Source organism: Anastrepha ludens, chromosome 2 (assembly GCF_028408465.1).
Source record: "Anastrepha ludens isolate Willacy chromosome 2, idAnaLude1.1, whole genome shotgun sequence".
NCBI lineage: Eukaryota > Metazoa > Arthropoda > Insecta > Diptera > Tephritidae > Anastrepha > Anastrepha ludens.
In genome coordinates, this window is record NC_071498.1 from 122,756,294 (window position 1) to 122,768,980 (window position 12,687).

The following is a 12,687-nucleotide window of genomic DNA, read 5'->3' on the forward strand; positions in this document are numbered from 1 at the left end:
GTGGAAGGAGAGCAGATTACAGGGGTGAAATTCCTAGGCCATGCAAGCTCAAACTATTAAGTAAAGTCATAAATACTAACAAGCTGATTTATATATACACTTTTAGTTGTTGGGGATTTAAGTGGGTCGGCTGGTATTTTGTTGCTCTTTGGCTGTCTTTGCCTGCTTCAACCGACTGTTATGGATTCCATAACAAATTCATTCAATGCCAAATATGTTTGCATTTCAATTTCGAATGATGTAGCTTAGTCAAATTGGCATATTATTGTTTTTCCGTATAGTTATTATTACCATGAGTTCTACGAAGTGATTTGCATCTACGAGGAGAGGTCAAAAAGTTCGCAAATTGAAGGGGAAAGGATGTTAAAATTTGAAAATGTTGTAAAATTGTTAAGGTGTCAAGAAAACATCGCATGGTAGCAATAGGTATACCAGGTATGTTTCTTCAAATTTAGCATCATCCAAGGGGCATTCATTAAAAGCACTAGACCAAAAACAATGTTCTGTATGTTTGATTGTCAAAGCATAGTGAAAGTAATGAATTCGCCTTGTTTCACTCTGAGCTGACAGCCACATGGACATGGCGAAAAAAAAAACAAATCAGCTGATTTACCAACACCACCTTTAATAGACTCATCTTGGCATCATCTGAATGAAAATTTACTACCAAATAAATAGAAAAGTTCTTATATAAAAAGTCAAAAGAAGGATTGAGAGAATATGATTACAGTCAGAGAATAATATTAAGATCAAATGTTAAAGGTCTATTCTTGACATCTTTGGTAGAACTAGTGTTAATTTTCAGATATTTCAGAAAGTTTATTCAAGTTTGCCATAATAAGAACTACGTTTTGTCACGTCATTCAAAGCAGGCAGCAAAACTCGTAACTTATTTCACTTCATAATGATCAGTACTTTTCGCCTCGTTTTTGGAAACAAAAAAAATTGTTTATTACAGAGCAAGTAGTCAAGTGTTTCGAAACTGCCTGTTTAGGTCAGCCATTACGGCGTGGTTTCTGTAGCGTTGACACATTTTCGAATTGGTTGGTGCCTGACTGTCATTCGAGAGTCCACAACGCATGAAATATTAAATAATAAAAAAGTGTTTCCTAATAGCGATCGCCTCTGGCAAAACTCCGAATGTATTTCTACCATTCGGGGGTAACTTACAATTGTAGTCTATTGGGCAACCAGACCCTCTTCGACTGTGAAATTAACATATTTTTATTATAGCTAACGTCTTAAGCTTCCAAGTAGTTTCATAAAATTTAATTTTCTATCGATTTATGGATATAACCTTTTGAAAAGGCTCTTCGAACAGAACCAAAAAAAAAGATTTAAAAAGTTACACCTTCGATTGGGCACCCAGATGTGGCTGGTTTCCTATGTATTTACGGCAAATTCGCTACATTTATAATTCATTTTTCAGTATCACAGGTTTATATTTTTAATTTCTTACCTCTTTCATTGGTTTTGGCATACGTTGAGAAGCAAAAATAGTCGCTGAAAATATTTTGATTTGTAAAAAAAAAAGAATTTTTTTATTTCGTTCTTTATTTTGACTCATTACGAAGAAGGTTGAGGGGAAAAAAGTTTATTGGAATGAAATTTATGAAATATGAAGGGATATTTGTTTATGGATTAGGTGGAAGGCAAGCAAAACATGCATAAGAGATGTTTGGGTGCTTTTAACATACTGGATTCTTGCAATAGAAACAAATTTTTCGACGACACTTTTCGCCTCCTTCTACATAGACAAAGACGGCAATATCTCATCGCTGTGAGTGTATCGGCTCGGGTTGGTTGGTAGCCGACAATGTTCCCAGGGATAGTAATTGGTTTGTTCAAAAATGATTCCATAGCCAAACGAGTAGTAAATTGAGAAATAATAATTTTTGATGTTTGCAAGAACCAATGCATTCGATAAAGTCGTCAAAAAATTTCGCCTCGCATCAGTGTTTCTGAGCACATCAACCTTGCAACCTCTTTAGTGTCATTAAGTAAGTTTATTCTACTGTGTTATATCGTATTGTTTCCATTATGATGATAAATTCGTTACTGTGGTCATTTTGATAAAAAAAAATAAAGTTTTCTTAGTGTGTGCTTACATTGGGTAGTTATAAGTGTCACAATGTAAAAGATGAGTTAGCAAACAAACATGATTGTTTGTTTGATTCATTGCACAAAATTACTATCATGAAATTAAAACTATATAAATATTACCCTCGCAGGTTATTTTATGAAATACCTAATTTTGTTGTTGCTGTTTCAATGACATGACGTGCCCAAACTCAGAACACGATGCTTTAATGGAAACAACCAATATAAGCGATGATAGTACTTTAGATCCATTTAGCGGCAGTTCAGTGGACGATTTTTATCCGTCTGAAGTTACTGCGAGTAGTTCTTCCGAAATTGAGTCACAGGAAACAGTTGCTAAAAAAAGATGCTTCAGATACAAATTCCAAAACAAAAAGCAGAACCGTCAAAAACTTTTAAGAAACTCTGGACTCTCGTACATATCACAATCTTCTTCCAAAAGAATAATAAAAGAAAAAAAATTACAACCGCCGTGTAAAGAAAAGTGTCGTTTCCATTGCAGGGAGAAAATATCAGAATCCTCACCCACTGAAATCTTCAATAAATTTTGGTCCACTAATGACTTACAGACGCAAAGAGAGTTTATAGCTAGCCACACAAAACCATTTAAACCCAAGTACAGGTACTCCTGCACTGAAAGTCTTCGCAAATTAAATAACGCCTTTTTCTTGGAAATAGACTCAACGCAAATTAGAGTATGCAAGACCTTTTTCAAAGCAACTCTTGATATTAATAACAGAGTTATAGATACAGTCATAAAAAAAGGCGAACAAGGATTTGTAGAGATTGACCATTGACCTTCGGGGGAAACATAAGAACCATCCGACTGTAGGCACTGAAATTAAGAACAGTATAAGGGAATTTATAAAAAATATACCAAAAGTCGAATCCCATTACTTACGCGCTCAAACAACTCGCCAGTTCATAGAAAGCGGCAAAAGTATTGGAGATCTACACATGGACTATAAAAAATTGCGAGAATCTGATAATTTAACTCCTGGAAGTAGAACTATGTTCTACAGGATATTCAAAGAAGATTTTAGTATTTCATTTTTTAGGCCAAAAGAAGATCAATGTGATCTCTGCCAATCGTTTTTAAATTCAGATGAAAATGAAAGAAATGATCTGAACGAAATTTACACTTTACATCAAGAAGAAAAGGAATTATGCAGAAAAGAAAAAGATCTGGACAAATAATAGAAATATGCAAACAGAGTAGACGTGTTTTTTTGTGCGCTGCAGTTATATCCTATTTACTTGTGTTTGTGGCCAGCTTTTTTATATAGTTTTTTGCGAATACGCATCTCTTTGATCACTTTCTAACTCTGTGGCCGTGAAAATAATTTAGTGTACGCTAAAACAAACCAAAGCAGAAATTTTTGGAAAATTTAAAAACAATTTAAAAAATGACCACCAGAACAAAAATGACACGCCAAACGGTATCCACTCCGCAGAACAGCGCGAGCACTCTAACCAAAGCGGAGAAAAAAGGGAGCTTGCCACCTCCTTTCTGGCTTGAGCGGATAGAGGAACAACTCAAGTTGCAGAGAAGGAGTATCATCGAAGAGATTTCGGAACGAGTGAAAACATCTTAAGAGCGAGTAATGCAGCGGTTTGGCGAAATAGCGGCTGAAATGGCGAACCTGCAGAAAGCTGTGAAAACAATGGAGGAACGTGTGGGGAAAGCCGAAGCACAAATTCAACTAAACAGGCAACTTCAGGGTGAAATCGCGGTACTGAAGACTCAGCTGGATGAGTGCCAAAATTCTGCCGTCTCCACAGATCTCATCATTAACGGATTGCCGCACATGGATGGTGAGAACCAAGGTGGATTTAATAAGGTGACAGCATTCACCCAGCTGAATTTTTCGCCGTAGGTATGGCTTACGTCAAAATGATATGCTTTGTTTGTATGTATTGGTATGTTTACATTCGTATGTTTACATTTGCTTGCTGATTTTGACATGATGCTTACACCAAACGCAACAACAAATACATGTAGGGTTTTACTTATATGTGTTTGCTGTCACCTGTAATAAATTCGCTTTGGTGAGAACATAAATAATATTTTTGGTAGCCTGTGCCATACTCTCAATATGCCAGCGCCACAAATTTCCTCCGCCTTTCGACTGCGTAAGCAGAGCAACTCAACAGCGTCTGCTGTTATAGTTAAATTAACATCTCCTGCTGATCGCTCAAGTTTGCTCAAAACAGTGGCTAATTATTGCAAAGCCAAAAAGCGGCCACTATTACTCTCTGATGCTGGACTGAAAACTGAAGGCAAATTACACATACACGAATGTCTCACAGAAGGCAATCGCGAACTAATGCGTTTTGCAATGTAACTCAGGCGAGAGCAAAAAATAACAGCTGCTTTCACTATTCGTGGATATGTGTATGTACGCGTTCGCCCTAAATGCAAAGCAGTTAGGGTGACTAATATTGAGTGCATTCAAAATGCACTTGCTGCAGCCACCTAATGCTCTAATTAGCTGCTGAGAATATTTATTAATGTGTTTATGTTTAAGCTCTACTTACTCTTTTTATTCTCTTCCTTTATTTTATAGTTTTTCTCGTACCCTCGCTCATCTGGTGCTACTTCTTAATTTTCTCTGCTCTTCTAACTACTGCTTTTGTTCTGTTTATTGCTCTTCCATCTTTGTTTATGCCAAGAATTTTTGCAAACATATATATACTCTTGCGTGCTTCTGCTTTGTTGCTTCTGTTTTTGTTCAGTATAACTTAAATTCTTAGGTCTGTTCGGTAAACTGAGGTCCAGCGTTGTTTAGCTTTATGAATGTCTTTTCTTTTATACCCTGGTAATTGTTATAATTTTTCAGAATCAATTTTTATATGTGCATATTTATACTATTGATGATTAACCCTTTTTCGTTCTGAAAACATAACTGATTTTTTGTAAATTTTTAATTATTTCAGCCTACGCCCTCTTTATTTGGAAAATTTGCCTTTGTCGGAAGTTAAAAAACGATATATAGGAGACCTGGTCAAAAAGAACATAAAAACTTAATAGACACTTAATTTAAGTTTAATTCATTGATCATTTTTTTTAACAAGCAATAACTTTTGTTTCGAATTACTGGAAATGAATAAATGCTAATAATTTTTATTAAACATCAATAAATTGGCATTCCTATATTTTATAAATAATATTTATCAATTCTAGTGAGAATTTTCAGTTAACCAGAGACAACTCAAAATAAGTGTATAAAAAAATTTCAGGAAAAGAGTAACAACTCAAAAATTTGTTATTTTAGCGCAACTACTAAACAAATAAGAATGAAAAAACCGTTATATTGTTTTTAATGATATTTTCAAGGCATATCTATACAAGGTAATAGCAGTTGTACAAAAACAAAAAGTTACATGTATTTTGTTCTTGCTTTTTTGGCACAAGTGTCAAAATAATTATTTCCAAGGGGAATTGAATTGTGAATAGTAAATAAACGCAAACAACTTTTTTCATAATAACAAAGTGTTCGATTTTGTTATTAAATGAATAAGCAGAGCAGATAAAAAGAAATTTGCGGAGAGATAAGTGTAAAAGTACATTTTGAATATTATTAATATCTTGCAGACAGAAATTACACATGTGAATCATCATCAACATTTGTGGGTCTGCGCTGGGGTGATGTGCATATAAATGCAAGTAAGCAAGGAAATACTTCCTATATGCAGCACCTGCTATGAGGATTTCATAACTCCAAATTGAAAAGCTGCGGAAAAGCTAGTGAATAAAGGGATACTATAAAAATTCTCGACAAATGTTATTTGAATAAATTAAAGATGAAAAACTAAATCGATTTTTTTTCTATATCCGTTGTGAAATTCTTTGTTACGTTATAAAATATCGTTAAACTAATAATTTATTACAGACTGTGTATATACAAAGGAAAATAAAATGGTATTCTTAAAATACAAAAGAAGCACATAATTTATTTCTGAACAGTTTTTCGAATTAGCCATATTTTATTTAAGCTTAAAGGTTTACAAACTACTTTTGTCTTTTTTATTGCCATTTCTTTACTTAACTTATAGAATTGATGTTGACTATGATGAACTATATTATGATAACTATATAAATTACATTCGTTATGTACTACACAAAGCTAGCGTTATAATAATATAAGTATATTTACACATACATATACATATATATATGTACCAAATAGAAACATGGGTATGAGGAGAACACATATGTATGTATATAAATTAGTTTACATGCAGGGGAAAACTGTTTGCTAATTTACGAATTAAAAGTGGATTTGTTCGCATATAAAAAATTAGTTTATTTCAAACTAATAACTATTTGGATTTTGGATGTATTGATTTGCGCTTCATGCTATCCTTACAATCGGGCACTGAATGGGACCGTCTTTTGCAGAAAATGTGTCCTACTCGCAAATGCGGATATATTCTTTAGTGCCATAACATTGCGAAAAGATATTTCAATATTTTTACCACCAAATATATCCATTCCGTCTTCGTAAGCACCAATCTATTTGAAACAGTGTCCATTTACCGCAAATAAGCAACCAGCCATTATTAGTGTTTTCAATTGACGTTTAAATTGTTCATCTTCATTCCGTTGATTCATTTGTAATGTAACCCCCCAATCGACCCCACTACACACCAAAGGACTTGCGTTTTATTCAAACGTATTGGGACTAATGAAATCCATAACCTTCACTGGACAAGAGGCTCAGCCTGCTGTTCATATTTTAGTATAGGAAAACAAGCACATCGCCTTCTGCAGCATAAGCGTCTACCATACCGACATCTGAAACATAAATTGAAACACATAAGACAAAAAGAAAGGAAAGGAAAAAAGAACCCATTTTGCTTACCATCGTTTAGCGCACAATACACATTTCACCATATTTGCATTCAACAATGCAATAATACTATGAAATTATGTACGGATAATCTTTATTTTTTGTGTTTCAATATAACTGCTACAAATACTTTGAGTAACAATGTAGAAACAAAGAAATATGTAAACAAAGCAAATTCGCCTCGGCACAAATTTTTGACAGAAATGCCAATTCGCTCAAGGCGAATTAATTAGCTCTTCTAATGATACTACCTTGTATAGATATGCCTTGGATATTTTCGTGCAATTACATATTTTTTTTCCTTGTAATATATTTTTAATATTTACGGAAACAGTTTTTCGTCTCTACTGAAAATGTTCAGATTTTGAGGTTATTACGCTTTAACGTAACAAGTGCGAAATGTAAACACATTCTTACAACTCTATTCATCCACTATCGGTTCGCAACCAAAAAGTTGCAAACCCTTCAAAAATTTATTTTAGACTCATTAGATTGCCCCTCTCCACGGAAATCTTTAGTAAAAGGCGAAAGATTTATTCGACAACTGAAGAGAAGCCAGAGTAACTTCAGCGATTCAAACATTTACTATTAAACTAAATATTTCCATTAACCGGTTGTGAAGTATAACGTCAAAAAAACCAAGTATATAAAAAATAACGCGATTTCTTGTTTGCAACCCCAAGAAAAACATGGTGCCCAGCCACTTAACACATTGTTGTTGTATAAGTTCGAACGTCGTGTACAGCTGCAGTCAAAATATTTGTGAAGGCACATAGTACACAGTTGTATCCATTCTTTTGGAAGGTTGCATTATAAATGTTTTCGAAAGTTACACAATTCTTACAACTAAGTTAACAAATATGAGCTTAAAAACTAATAGAGTCAAATGTAAATTGTTGTTGTTGTTCTTATATAACAAAGATGAAGAGATTGGTTTAGATAATGTCATTCAAGAAAAGATCCGTTGGTAAGGGAGGAAATTCAGACGTGAAGAAGAGATGTGAGAATAAAAGTAGAAGAGGTGAGGAGAAAATTAGTAAGGAAGTGTATGTTGTTGGTAGTGAGAACATGGATATGTGAGTGTATGTAAAATGTTGACAAGCCGTTATATGAGCGCGGGAACGTAAGCATTTAATATGAAACTGAAGCATACAGTGAGTCAAAAAAGTATTGGCACACTCGAAAAATCAAAGTTCTCAGTACTATAACTTTTCTTCTAATGAAAGTATAAAAAAATAGAAAACGGTATTTTCTAAATGTATTTATTTATTACGTATCTGAACAAAAACAAACCTTCGGCTGTCAAATTGTGCGAGGCCCTCCAAAATTCATTTGAAATCAATTTCAACCCCCACACTGTTCGGAATACTCTATATAAGGATTTCGAAGGTCAATAAGAAAAGGAGGCTAGAGTTTGCTAAACAATCAAATTTGAATCAAAATTCAATTTATTTGGGCCAGATGGAGTACAAAAGATTTGACGAAAGCCAAATAAATAGCTTCAATAGAACAACCTGCTCAAAGCAGTTAAACACGGTGGAGGAAAAGTGATGGCTCGGGGGTATTTCGCGGTATCTGGAGTCGGAAAGCTCGTGTTCATAGATGAGACAATGGATAAGCATATGTATTGCGACATTCTTAAAGAAAATTTATGTACAGCGTCGAAAAATTGGGCCTGAATGGGACAACTTGGCAATTTCAACAAGATAATGACCCAAAACATTCGTCTTATCTTTGCAGAAGTGGTTGATATACGCCGGACTTAAGTCCTTTTGAGTATGTGTGGCATCTTCTGGAACGGAAGGTACGATCTCACCACATAACGTCAAAGGATTCTCTAAAAGAAGCAATAATTGCTAAATGGAATGAAATAGCACCTTCCGAAGCATCAAATCTGGTAAATAGTATGAAGAGACGTTTGCAGGCCGTTATTCAGTCTAAAGGAAAGCACATAAAGTATTAGCGCGTTACAGCTGCAATGGAGCAAGCTGATTACGCTACATGTGCCAATACTTTTTTGATGTGAATTTGTACCTTATTTTACCTTTCAAGGTTGAGCTTCTAAACCTAAGTCAAAATTAATTCTATTTTTGTTCAGATACGTAATAAATAAATAAATTTAGAAAATACCATTTTCTATTTTTTTTATACTTTCATTAGAAGAAGAGTTATAGCGCTTAGAACTTTGATTTTTCGAGTGAGCCAATACTTTTTTGACTCGCTGTCTATTGCACGCAGACCTTAATTATGATCATGGCGTATGTTTGAATTGTCGCTAATGATACTCCAAGAATATGCCAGAATAAACAACTATGTAACTTAAAGGCACTATGGCACATAGGAATTACTGGACACGAAATGGCAGATAAATTAGTCACAAAAGAGCGGCCTTTCCATTCATTGGTCAAGAGCGATTTTGGGACCTAGGAAGAGGTAACTTCTCCTCTCTTATTCAAATTTTAAAGGAAAGACAAAGAATATCACACTGACAAAATCTAACAAGTTTATCACAGAACTATCAGAATTGATATAAGGTAGCTTTAATCTAAACTGATTTAAAGGTTGTATAGAATTAAACATAAATAATTTAAAAATCATTACATGGATTCCAATAGGGCAATGTAAATTGACTAATCATCTTACTAATCTGTGAATATACTTCAATGGAATGTGCAGGTTTAATTCGGAGAAAAACTTCTTCAAACTTGCATCTTCCATGTTGAACAAGTTTTGCCACACTTTCAACTTTTGGTAATATCTGAAAAGGTTGCCTTAATCGATTGGCCTGAGCGCTGACTGTCTTTAATCAAAGACTTCATATCTTCCTTGAATAAGAGTTGCTGTGACACCGTCCTTCACTTTTGTAATGGCCGCTCACATTATCCCAGAAATCGGGTTACAGAACGAAATGCAATACATAAATATATTTAAATGAGTGCTCTATAAAGGGTTTTCCAATTAGAGGTGTTATTTTGTTATTCAAAGAAAAATGATATTTTTTAATATAAATGGTCAGATGTTTATTTCATTATAAAGAGAAGGAGAGAAGGTATGTCGTTAATAGTGTAGAATAACATCAGGCAAATGACCACCACGACCACGCTTACAGTATAATATCCTTTTCAGGAAATTTTCCATAACCGAATTGAAAAGTGGCTGCCCTACAGGGTTTGAATGAAAAGTAATGAGCCTTCCCGCGCAGAGCGTCTGCCAAGCGATCAACCGAATCGGCAGGTGGGTGAAAATGATCGTTGGACCTTCCTTCCCCTTCCCCTAGAAACCGGTCCCAGTTCGCTGGCAACAGCGGTGCAGTCAACATCGCTCCGCGCGTGAAAGCTGTTTCAAAAGTGTGTTAGGATTTTGCAGTGGCGAAAATGCAGCGATCAGTGCTTCCCCACCCTCCCTACAGCCCAGACCTGTCCCCTCCGGACTTCTTCTTGTTCCCGCGCCTGAAAAGAAAACTGAAGGGGAGGTGTTTCGACTCCATCGAGGCGATCCTGCAGTGGAAGGACCGCTACCAGTGGTGTATTGACGCTCAAGGGTCCTATTTTGAAGAATATTAGTTGTATAAGCCAAAAGATTTAATAAAACTGCTTAAAAAATTAGGCTCATTCACCTTATAAATCACATCGAAAATAACAGCACAGAGGAGAAAAAGGGCTGAAGGAAGAGAAAAGGGCAATGGACCAACTATGGCTGAAGTAAGTTGGTGCTAAACGCTTCAAGCGACTGATGTAGTTCATCAGATGGTTAATATCTAGGCCTATTATTATCAGCAAGCGGGAAAACAAAGTTATCTACGGCTTAGTATCACGAGAGCAATAGAGCTAAGTAGAAGGTACTGATATGATTAGACCTCATCCTCTAAACAACTAGCGCCGAAAAGACTCGAGCCCATGCCGAGACTTACAGCAGGCATACCTCGCGGACAATGTCTAGTAGGTGAGCCCATTAAATTCAAGTGCTTGCGGTTTTGTTAACATAAAATGTCCCCTCAAAATAATCCCAATCTGGATGGGGCCAGAAGAATCACTCGACCTTGCAAATGTGTGTTTGCCCAACTCTCGCTTATATTTCAAGTAGCACACCATAGGTAGTCAAGGGAGTTCCAATTTTCCTCTCTTATCTAGCCAGCTCATGCCACAGCAGTTTTCTGCAATGTCACTATGACCAGGAACTCTTCTTTGTAATTGGCGCGATCACCGCTTACGCAATTTTGGCTGAGTTTAACAAAGCACCCCAGTCGTTTCTTTCATGTGCTAACCGGCGCCAATTGGGCACACCAAATGAAATCAAGTCCTTCTCCACCTGGTCTCTCCAACGCAGAGGAGGTGTTCCTCGCTACCTCTGCTACCTTGATGAGGTACTAGATCAACTACTCTCAGAACCGGAGCCTTTGTATAACGTCACTACGTCTATGTCGTCGTAAAGCCCAAAAGGCCATCATTCCACCTCCTGCGATATTCGCCGCTGCCAACGTGCAAAGGTCCAAAAATCTTACGCGGAATCTTTCTCTCAAACACTTCAAGGAACTCCTCATCGGATGTTGTCATCGACCAAGCTTCTGCGTCATACGTTAAGACGGGCATATTGATAGTCTTGTAGAGTGTTAGCTTTCTCGTTGAGAGATGACTTTACTACTCAATTGCCCATTTAGTCCAAAATAGCACTTGTTGGCACTTGAAATTCTCCGCTGGATTTCAAAGCAGATATTGAGGTCTGTGTTAATACTAGTTCCTAGGTAAACGAAGTCTCGTACAACCTCGAAATCATAACTGTCAACTGTCTATGTGAACATCTGGTCGACGGTGGACATTCTAAGTCTAAAGCCACACTGATAAGATTCAATCAGGTAGTTAATGGTGAGCTTCAGCCTTTTCACGCTAGAACCTTATAGGCGGTATTTAGAAGACTAACCCCGCGGTAATCGGCACAGATTGCAGGATCGCCCTTCTTTTGGATTGGGTAGAGCACACTTAAATTCCAATCGGCAGGCATGCTTTCATCCGACCATATTTTGCATAGAAGCTGATGCATGCACCTTACCAGCTCCTCGCCGCCATGTTTGAATAGCTCAGCCGGCAGTCCGTCGGCGCCCGCGGCTTTGTTGTTCTTTAGCCGCGTTATCGCTACTCTCACTTCGTCATGATCGGGTAGCGGAACGACAATTCCGTCGTTAACGATTGGGGCATCGGGATCTTCACATTCTCTGTGGCATGCGCAGCTGTCACTATTTAACAGGTTCGACAAGTGTTCCCTACATAATTTATGTATGCTCTGGATATCAGTCACCAAATCGCCGTCTTTGTTCTTACAGGAAAACGCCCCGGTCTTTAAACCACAACACCAACGTACAACCAGCTATCCTGGGATATTTCGCCTTCACGCCTTTCCCATTGGCTCGCTCCCGAACGGAAGATGTTTTGAGCTGCTTGAGCTATATGTAGAAAAATCGTCCTGCCCACTACTGTGATTTTATCGATTTTTTCGACACTATGAAAATAATGGATTTGCATTACAGGTTCCACGTTAGTAGTCGTAGCATCGCCCAGGAGCAAAACATCGGCCAACAAACAGTTTTAAGCCATTTGCGCAAACATTTTACACTAATGATTTTGCTTCCTTAATCAGCCGCCGTGGCCGAATGGGTTGGTGCGTGACTACCATTCGGAATTCAGAGAGTGAGCGTCGGTTCGAATCTGGGTGAAAGATCAAAAAATTAAGAAAAAGTTTT

The 12,687-nt window shown here is 36.6% G+C and overlaps 1 non-coding gene across 1 annotated transcript; it reads right to left on the bottom strand.

Moving 5' to 3' along the window:
* Positions 1–7,393: 7,393 nt before the first annotated feature.
* Positions 7,394–7,517, bottom strand: LOC128856175 (U5 spliceosomal RNA). The gene has a single exon (XR_008453824.1). It is a non-coding gene; the product is annotated as a U5 spliceosomal RNA (small nuclear RNA).
* Positions 7,518–12,687: the final 5,170 nt, after the last annotated feature.